General features: G+C 61.2%; 1 protein-coding gene across 2 annotated transcripts in view; it reads left to right on the top strand.

The window, feature by feature from the left end:
• Window positions 1-301: 301 nt before the first annotated feature.
• PITPNM3 (PITPNM family member 3) overlaps window positions 302-8,122 on the top strand; it is a 71,772-nt gene continuing 63,951 nt past the window's right edge. Inside the window, exons 1-2 of one of the 2 annotated variants that reach the window (XM_034647292.1) lie at window positions 302-584; window positions 6,881-6,976. The gene's annotated coding sequence lies outside the window, so the exon portion shown is untranslated. Of the gene's footprint in view, window positions 585-6,127; window positions 6,753-6,880; window positions 6,977-8,122 lie in introns of those variants that run through there. The other variant, XM_034647293.1, reaches the window with a different exon arrangement.

The following is an 8,122-nucleotide window of genomic DNA, read 5'->3' on the forward strand; positions in this document are numbered from 1 at the left end:
TGCAGAAAGGTGCTCCGCTGGGCCCAGGAGATGTCAGGGGAGCGCAGAGGAGGCAGGCTCCAGACCAGCCTCGGGCCGGGAAGGCTCTGATCTGATCCTCAGCCACAGATGGGAATCAGGGTCGGGTGGGGACGCAGGACACTGCGAGTTGGGGACAGGCAGGAGCGTGGTCTGGGGGCCTCCCAGAGGCCGGGTGCTGCAGGAGCCCAGGCTGGCAGGTGGAGAGAGAGCACGGGTCCTGGCCTTGGGCATCTCAGAGTCTGGGGGACAGGGAACTGCACCGAGAGGGAGGGAGGGAGTTGGGGGCCGCCTGCTCTGAGCAGTTGCTGCTGTGCCCTGTGCCTTCCGGGGGCCTGAGGAGAAGGGGAGGGCCCGCCTGTGGGAGAGTCTTGTGTGCAAATGCCAGCGGAGTGCGAGCGGGCTGCGAAGCCTTCCCGGATATTCACTCCTGCGGTCGTCGCAGTCACCCTCCGTGAGTGCTGTGATCACCCCCGTGGCACAGAGCAGGAAACTGAGGCACAGCGCGGTGCCCGGCCCACGGATGACGGGCAGGCCTGGGACTTGAACCAGCCTCCAGTGGGAGGGTGAGTGGGACGGTGGTTCACGTCGCACTTGAGGTGGGAGGAGGGGCGTCTCGCTCCGTGTCCTGTTGGTGGCCTCCTGGGAGCCCAGGCCGGAGCAGAGCAGCAGTGAGGTGGGATTCTAACTGTGAGACGAGATGTGAAGCTGTGTGTGTAGGGGGGTGGCCGTGTGAGCCACGTGTGGGCTGCGGGCTGTGTCCACACGGCCCCCACTGCCCACGGGAAGTCCGGTGGCCTGATCCTTCCAGCAGCGTTGACTGCTGGCAGTTAGACTGAGGTGTGCGAGCTCGCGAAATCTGCCGTCCTCGTACCTGTGTGCGTGTCGGTGTGCATGTGTATGCACACATGTGCACGTGTGTGCGTGTATTTACGTGTTTGTGTGTGCATGTCTGTGCACGTGTGTGTCTGTGTGTGTGACAGACGTGGACAGAATGGGGACAAGGGGCCTACGTGAGCCACGGCAGAGCACTTCCGGCCTGAGGCACACTCTGTTTGGTGCAGCACACCGGCCGTAGCTTCAGGTCCAGCCTCAGGCAGGGCTGGGCAGCAGGCCCGGTGCCGGACACCCCTCGCTGGCCACTCAGAGGCGTTTGAGGCTCCCTGGAGGTGTGGGAGTTGGCAGGTGTTACTCGAACACCTGCAGAGTGTGGCTGTCACAGCAGACGCCCCGGTCCCCTCCTTGCTCCGCTGAGCCAGACTTCCCGTGCTGCAGGAGAAGCTTTTCCATCCAGCTTCTCGTTGACATGGCCTGATTGCTCTGACCTGTGTCTTTCCTTCCTCCCACCTTGCCCACCCTTCCCTTAAGGCTCAGCTGGGCCCCCTCGCCAGGAAGGCCTCCGGGCCCTCCAGCCTGCAGGGCCTCTGCCCCAGGACACGCTGTCTACCCCTGTGGGGTGAGGGTTGGCATTCAGCCCAGCAGCCGGGCTGCCCCTCGTCTGCCCTGAGCTCCTACGAGGCTGGGCCCTGAGGCTGCATCCCAGGGGCAGGGGCCAATCCAGGCTAGCTCTTTCCCTGACTCCTTCTCCCACGGTGCCATCTGGCCCAGGGTCTGGCCCCAGAAGAATCCGCCAATGCCTTTCCCCTTAGGATGGGCTCCTGAGCGCAGCATGGTATCTCCCTTCTGGTGGGCTCCTGCCCTCGGGTTGGGGCCATGTTGGGGGGGGTCCCTGGCACAGGTCAGAGCATCCACAGGGGGCTTCTGTCTGTCTGTCCCTCTGTGACTGTGTCCCTGGGAGCCAGTCCAGGTGGGGAAGGGGAACAGGTGCGACTGGTGATCTGAGCCAGGTCCCCCAGCTGCACCCGTGCTGGGGAGGCTGGGCCTGTGACAAGGTCACAAGGCTATGCTGCACCTGAGGCAGTGGGTAGGTGGGCAGGGAGAGAGTTAGGACGGCCCCCTGGCTCTGAGCTCTGCTGGGGGCCAGGGCATCACGGGCACAAAGACACAAAGAATGCTCTGCTTCTCTCTGGATTGCGGGGATGGGTTTTCCCCTTTCTCTTTTGTCCTGATTTAGAGCTTCAAGTAGGGGTGGTGGAGGAGGTGGGACAGAAGGACAGTCTGCTGGAGGATGCAGATGGGTCTGTGGCCTTGGGGGGCTGCTTGGAAGCCCCCGTGGGCCCTGTCAACACCTCAGTCCTGTGGCTGTTGGGTGCCAGGGTGCTGGATGCTGCAGTGGGTGGTCTGTGCTGAATTCCTAACAGTGAGGTTGCATCTTACAGATGACAGAAGTGAGGCCCCACGACATTAATGTGCTTCCTTCATGGGCCCATATGTGGTAGTGGGAGCCCAGGCTGGTGTCGCTCCACGGCCCACATGCGGACGTTTCTGCTGTCTCCAGCCATGCCTGCAAGCTGGTGTGTGTGCGAGACATGGAGATGGGGAGGGGGTTACATGGGAGCATGTGTGCTGGGATGTGTCTTCAGGACAGGCTCGAGAAGGGAGAGGGGCTTTGGGAGAAGGGCGCTCTCCAAGGAACATAGGTACACGTTCAGATGTCTACACAGACACGAGGATACCCAGACACTGACTCGTGGACCCTGTGGGTAAATTGGATGGTCTGGCTTCTAGTTCCACCTCCGTGATTTACGGGCTTTGTGACCTCGAGCAGACAGCTGCACGTGTCCTCACCTGCCGGATGGGCCACATGCATGCACTCTGTGCACCCCACACATGTGTGTGCAGGAGTGTGCACACACACACATGCACACACGCTCGGTGTGTCTGCCTCCTTCTCAGCGACCGACACCTTTCCAGGAAGGTCTCTCACACCCTCCCAGGTCATCCCGCCACTGTGTCCCTTTGTTAAATGTGACCTGTTAAAACGTCTGCGGGAAGAAGAGAGGAAGGGCGCACCCCACGCAGAAGCTGCGTGGTGGCTGCCGGTGTGTGTTACCCACTTTCATAGATTCTCGTTTCTAGAAGCGTGGACAGCTGAGAGCCCGTGCACCCCCTTTCCAGAGGTTGTTTGGGGCAGCCCTGCCTGAGAGGAGGGTAGGATTTGTATCGCATCTGAACAGACTTTCGGCGTCTCTTTATAAACCAACGCAGGAACGCATTTTGAAAACGAGGAGGGTAACGGTACACACGATGAACTATGCCTTTGAAAAGAAATTCGAGTATAGAGTTTGTGCACAGAGGAGGGCCCGTTCGAAAGGGGAGGCCCAGCGTTAGTTCAGTGACCATAACCCACATCCGTGTCGGTCTGTTCTTCGGGCTGACCCCACTGTCGGACGCGCGGGGAAGGGGCACCGCAGAGATGGGGGAGAAGTCCTGTTTTCTCCGTGTCAGTTTCTGCTGCTGAAATTATCTTCATCCGTTTCATCCGTTACTTGAGCCATATCGGCACCCCGTCCTCCTGCAGAATGTAGGCTTTGCGAGGTCTCCACCCCCCTGCTTCTTTGCCACGGCGTCTCCAGCACCTGGCACGGCCCCTGGGGTGGACAGCCCTCTTTGACACCTGGCTCCCCTTCCCTCTCTGCCCACATCTAGCGGGGTGAACAGCTCCCCCAGGTGGAGCCAGCCCATCACACGTGTCCTCAGCGTGGCAGTGACCTAGGGTGACGGTGGCCGGAAGGGAAGCGTGTGGTGGGAGTGCTGCAGGAGCCAAATTCCGGAGTCTTGGCTCTTCAAGCTCAAGGACCACATAGACGCGGGTGAAGCTTCCGGTGGGCCCGCTGCCCCCACCCAACACTCGGGGACCAAACAGCAGGGACAGCAGGGCTGTCCTGAGCGTCCGGGATCCCGCTTCTTGGGAACAGAGTGGATGTGCACAGCGAGGGATGTTTGCATGTAATATCGTGTGTATGGAAGTTTCTGTACGTTTAGTACCTGTTGACCGGGAACGCACGTAAAATGAACGCAAATTCAGCGGGAACTTTAGATGCCTGTCCTTTCAGAATCACAGAAATCTCTATTTACGTCTGGTTTATACTTAAGCACGTCTTTTGTGGGTTTTTGTGTGTGTGTGTTTGATGATACTGATAAATGGTGTTGTTTCTTAAGTTTCAAATCATGGTTCTTTGTCGACACCATCTAGGAGTGCAGTTTACTTTTGCATATCGGTCCTGCATCCGGCGATCTTGCTGTTCGCCATTATTTGTCCCAGAAGCGTTTGTGGCGTCTCCACCGCTGCAGCCCTTGCAGTAAATCCAGGGCCTGTGAGCAGGAAACCACTGTCCAGCCCGCCACGCTGCCCGCCGTGGGGGGCAAGAATCAAGAGCTTAGAGGGTCCCCACGGGAAATGTGCGCCAGACCCAGCTTTTGCCCCTCGGGGTGACTTCCGGGCTCAGAGCAGGCCGCAGAACGTGCTTCTTGCCTGGCTCCAAGCCATGGTGCCCAGGCTGGGTGTGTGTTTGGGACTTTGTGGTGGGTGGGGCAGGAGGGACAGGCAGGAGGCGGTGTCCCTGGGCCGGCAGGGCTGGCCTCACCCTTCAGGAACAGTTCATGCTCTGGGATCTGGGCTCAGGGCAGGGCACGGTGCCAGCATCCTGCAGGGGTGCGGGGCGTGGTGGGGGCGGGGCTGCCGCGGGCTCCCTGGGGCTGACGCAGTGCGTTCCCTGGTCCCCCGGACCCCTGGCTGTGGGGAGTGCCCACCTCTCCCTTGCTCACTGGCATCTGCTCTCTGTGCCGGATGGGCTCCTCCAGCATCGCCCTGAATTGAAAAGGGACAGAGTCTCCGTCAGGTTTCTCATTGTGCAGATGGGGAAACTGAGGCAGGGACATTGCTTCTCCGGGAATGCCGGTCTCTCCCCACACAGGACACAAGTCATGTGACCTGCTGGCCAGGGCTGACGCCCCCGGGACAACGAGCCCTGTGTGCAGGGTGGTTTTACTGTTTCCCATAGAGTCGAAGCTGGAGTAATGCCTGCTGTTGACCGGAGCCCCCCCAGTAACAGCCCGTGAGTGTGATTTTGTGTGTTTGTCACATGGCATACCGTATAATTACAGTAAGTTCAGCTGGAGGAGAGAGAATGTCATCAAGACACTTGTAAGGAAGCTTATTGAAAGAAAAGCCCTGCGTGTTTGTTGAAAGGCCGTGTGTAGGCGGACCCACGTGCTTCCAGCCCGTGTGGCTCAAGGATCCGCGTGAGCAACGACGTGCCATGAGGGGAGACGCGCTCTGGTTTTAAAGATGCGAAAGTGTGAAAAAATGCGCATCTTAGAACTGATAAAATGGGATTTTTTATGAAGTTAGTAGTCATAAAATCACGTGAGCTGTGTAAAAACTGCGTTTTCCCTGCGTCCTCCCGTCAGATCCCCTCTGTGCGAATCACGTCTGCTGGCGTCTTGGTTCGTGTCCTTCCGAATATGGCGATGCCACCGTACGTAGATTTGTATCATAACCGCTGTTGTGGACGCTCGCCGTGTGCTCGTGAGTGCTGTGATGCCGTGGTTTGAGTGTCACACGCTCCCGAGGCAGGTGAAAGCCATCGTCACCTTACAGCTGGGGAAACTGAGGCACGGGGGGCTCCCCTGCCCTCCCACGGCTTCTCAGGGGCTCGGCCTGAGCTTGAATCCAGGCCTGTCCCTCCTCGGATCTGAGCGCTTAACCAACACGCCGCCCGAATCCTCCGTGGGCAGTTACAAGCGTGTTTCCCAAACACGGTCAAAAGGAACGTACTGTTCTGGGACCTACGTGCCTTCTTCCCTCCCCGCCACACCCAGTGGGCGTCCCTCCGCGGCCACACATGGGAGCCGCCGCACCATCCCGCCCTGTCCCCGGGCACGGGCGCTGGGATAGCTTCCAGGCTCTGGTGTTGCCAGAACACGATGGTTCACCGTGCTCGGATGACTTCCGCAGGAAAATTACCACGTCGATTTTCGCCTAACACTTTGGTGGTTTCAGTTTGGATGGATTTTAATCCACCTGCAGTCCCTGGTCTTCCTCTCTGGGGGGCATGTGGGGGGCGTGCTGGGCTGGCTCCGCGTGGGTCCCCAGGTGCCTGTGGACGGAGCCTGGCCTGGTGCGGGGCGCAAGGAGGGCGGAGGAGCCCGCGTTCTGTGCGTGCCCCTGCTCTCGCCCGCCCCCGAGAGCTGTCAGCGCCCGCCCTGCCTTCTGTGGGTTAGTCATGATCCCGCAGCCGCGGGTCTGGGCCTTCGGAGAGGCCGACAGCGAGCACGCGTTCCTTCCGATCCTTCGAGCTGGGGACTGACGGTCGTCGGTGCTTTAGCGGGGAGACCCAAGGCTGGGGCGTGGGAACAGGACAGCCCCGCGGCTGCCGAGGTGGAGCTCAGGCCCCCTCCCGCACTGGGGCTTGTGTGTGTCCGCTGGAGGCCGCGGTCCAGGCCGCACACGCCGTGTGGGCGTCGGCCTCCCTGCCCCTTCACCCGCCTGCCGTTGGGGCTGTGCAGAAGCGTGTGGCCTGTGGGAAGACACGTTTCCGGGCGTGACTTTCTGGGCCTTTGTCCCCTGCTCCGCTGACCTTGAGGTGTCATTTCGAGCAGATGGTGTCATAGGTGGTGGTGCCTTTGAGGGACCCCCTTGAACGGAGCCCCCTTCCCACTGGTTGAGACCCTGCACCCACGCAGCACGGCCCCCCGCGTGTGCTGGTGTGCGGGCCACCTCGGCGGCGTGCCTTGACCGCCTCCAGTCTGGATTGCAGGGCTCCTGCCCCACACAGCGTGTCGGAGAGAGACTGGGGGTCCAAATGCCAGCACAGGGTCCGGCCAGCTCGGTGAGGCTCTGGGCACCGACCGGGGGGTGGGGAACGCTGGCCGGCCCTTGGTCTGGGAGCGCGTGGGCTTAGCTGCCTCACGCCGGACGTGGCTCAGGCCGGGCTAACGGCTGTGTTCCCTCTGCCAGGTGGCCCTCCCCCGGGTGGCGGTGCCCCCTGGCACCTTCGAAACGTCCTCAGCGACTCAGTGGAGAGCTCAGACGATGAATTCTTTGATGCCAGAGGTGAGTGAACCCATCGTCCCATCATTGGCTGGATGACCTTTGCAGAAGCCCCAGGAAGGGGATCCCTGCAGGGGGTTAGTGTCTCTCCCTCCTCGGACACGGCGTCCCACGCTGCACACATGCCCGGCCGTGAGTCCCGGGCAGGGGCTCTCTGCTCTCCGGGTCTAGCTCGGGGGCTGTGTGAGGCGCTCGCCATGCCGCAGAGGCCGCGGGGCGCGGGCACTGCCCTCCTCGGGCTTGTGGGCTGGTGGGAGAGAGAATCCGACAGTGACATGAGGAAGACTCCCTCCCGAGGGGGGATGGATGCCGCGGAGTAAAACGCACAGGTGTTAACAGAAAAAGTGATGGCCGGTCCCTCGTGGACTTGGGGTGGGGAGGTCCGCGGCATCCTGTCCTCGGTGACGAGGGGAAGGAGCCTTCCAGACAGGACGTGGCAGGCACTGGTGGGCAGCGGAGTCCATCCAGAGTTCCCGAGAGAGGGTCCCCGCGGCCACACGCGCCTGGCTGGTGTGGGGGTGGGTGAGAAGCACAGAGGCCTCTCCCCACCCAGGGGCCCCGGTCCTCACTGGCCGGCTTGGCCCCACCCGGGAGGTCACCTTATTTGGGGGGTCGGCTCGCTCCCGGGATGAGCTTTGAAATGCTTGGCAAGACGGGGTCTTGAAAGACAGACTGTGTGCTAGGGAGACATCTGGACCCAAGCAGGACGCTTGGGACATGGTCTCAGCCATGCCGTTGATCTTCTCCAGGCCTCAGTTTCCCTGTGAGCTCCACACCTCCAGAATCGAGGAATGCCCAGTTCAGGTGCCTTCCGGGAAGCCCAGCGGGGCAGGGGGAGCCTTAGGCCCAAGGCCAGGCCTGTACCAGCTCATATGGGACGCGTTTGCTGTCCCCCGTTGGTGTCTGACTGGAGTGGCTGGTGGGGCTGCTTCTCCGTAGCAACGAGCCTACAGTGTGACAGCAGCGTCAATATTTTAATGCTTAGAACACATTTATTTCAAATACTTTGCAGTTCATCAGGGCTGGGGTTCCCAGATGATGGGGATGGCTTGCGGCGGGAGGCTCTGTGGGTGGGCGGGTCAGGCCTGCTCCCCTGTTTCCCCTCTGAGGGTCCCGCCGTGCCTGTTCCCACCGTGGCCTCCCCCGCCG

The sequence above is a fragment of the Ailuropoda melanoleuca genome, chromosome 17, assembly GCF_002007445.2.
Source record: "Ailuropoda melanoleuca isolate Jingjing chromosome 17, ASM200744v2, whole genome shotgun sequence".
NCBI lineage: Eukaryota > Metazoa > Chordata > Mammalia > Carnivora > Ursidae > Ailuropoda > Ailuropoda melanoleuca.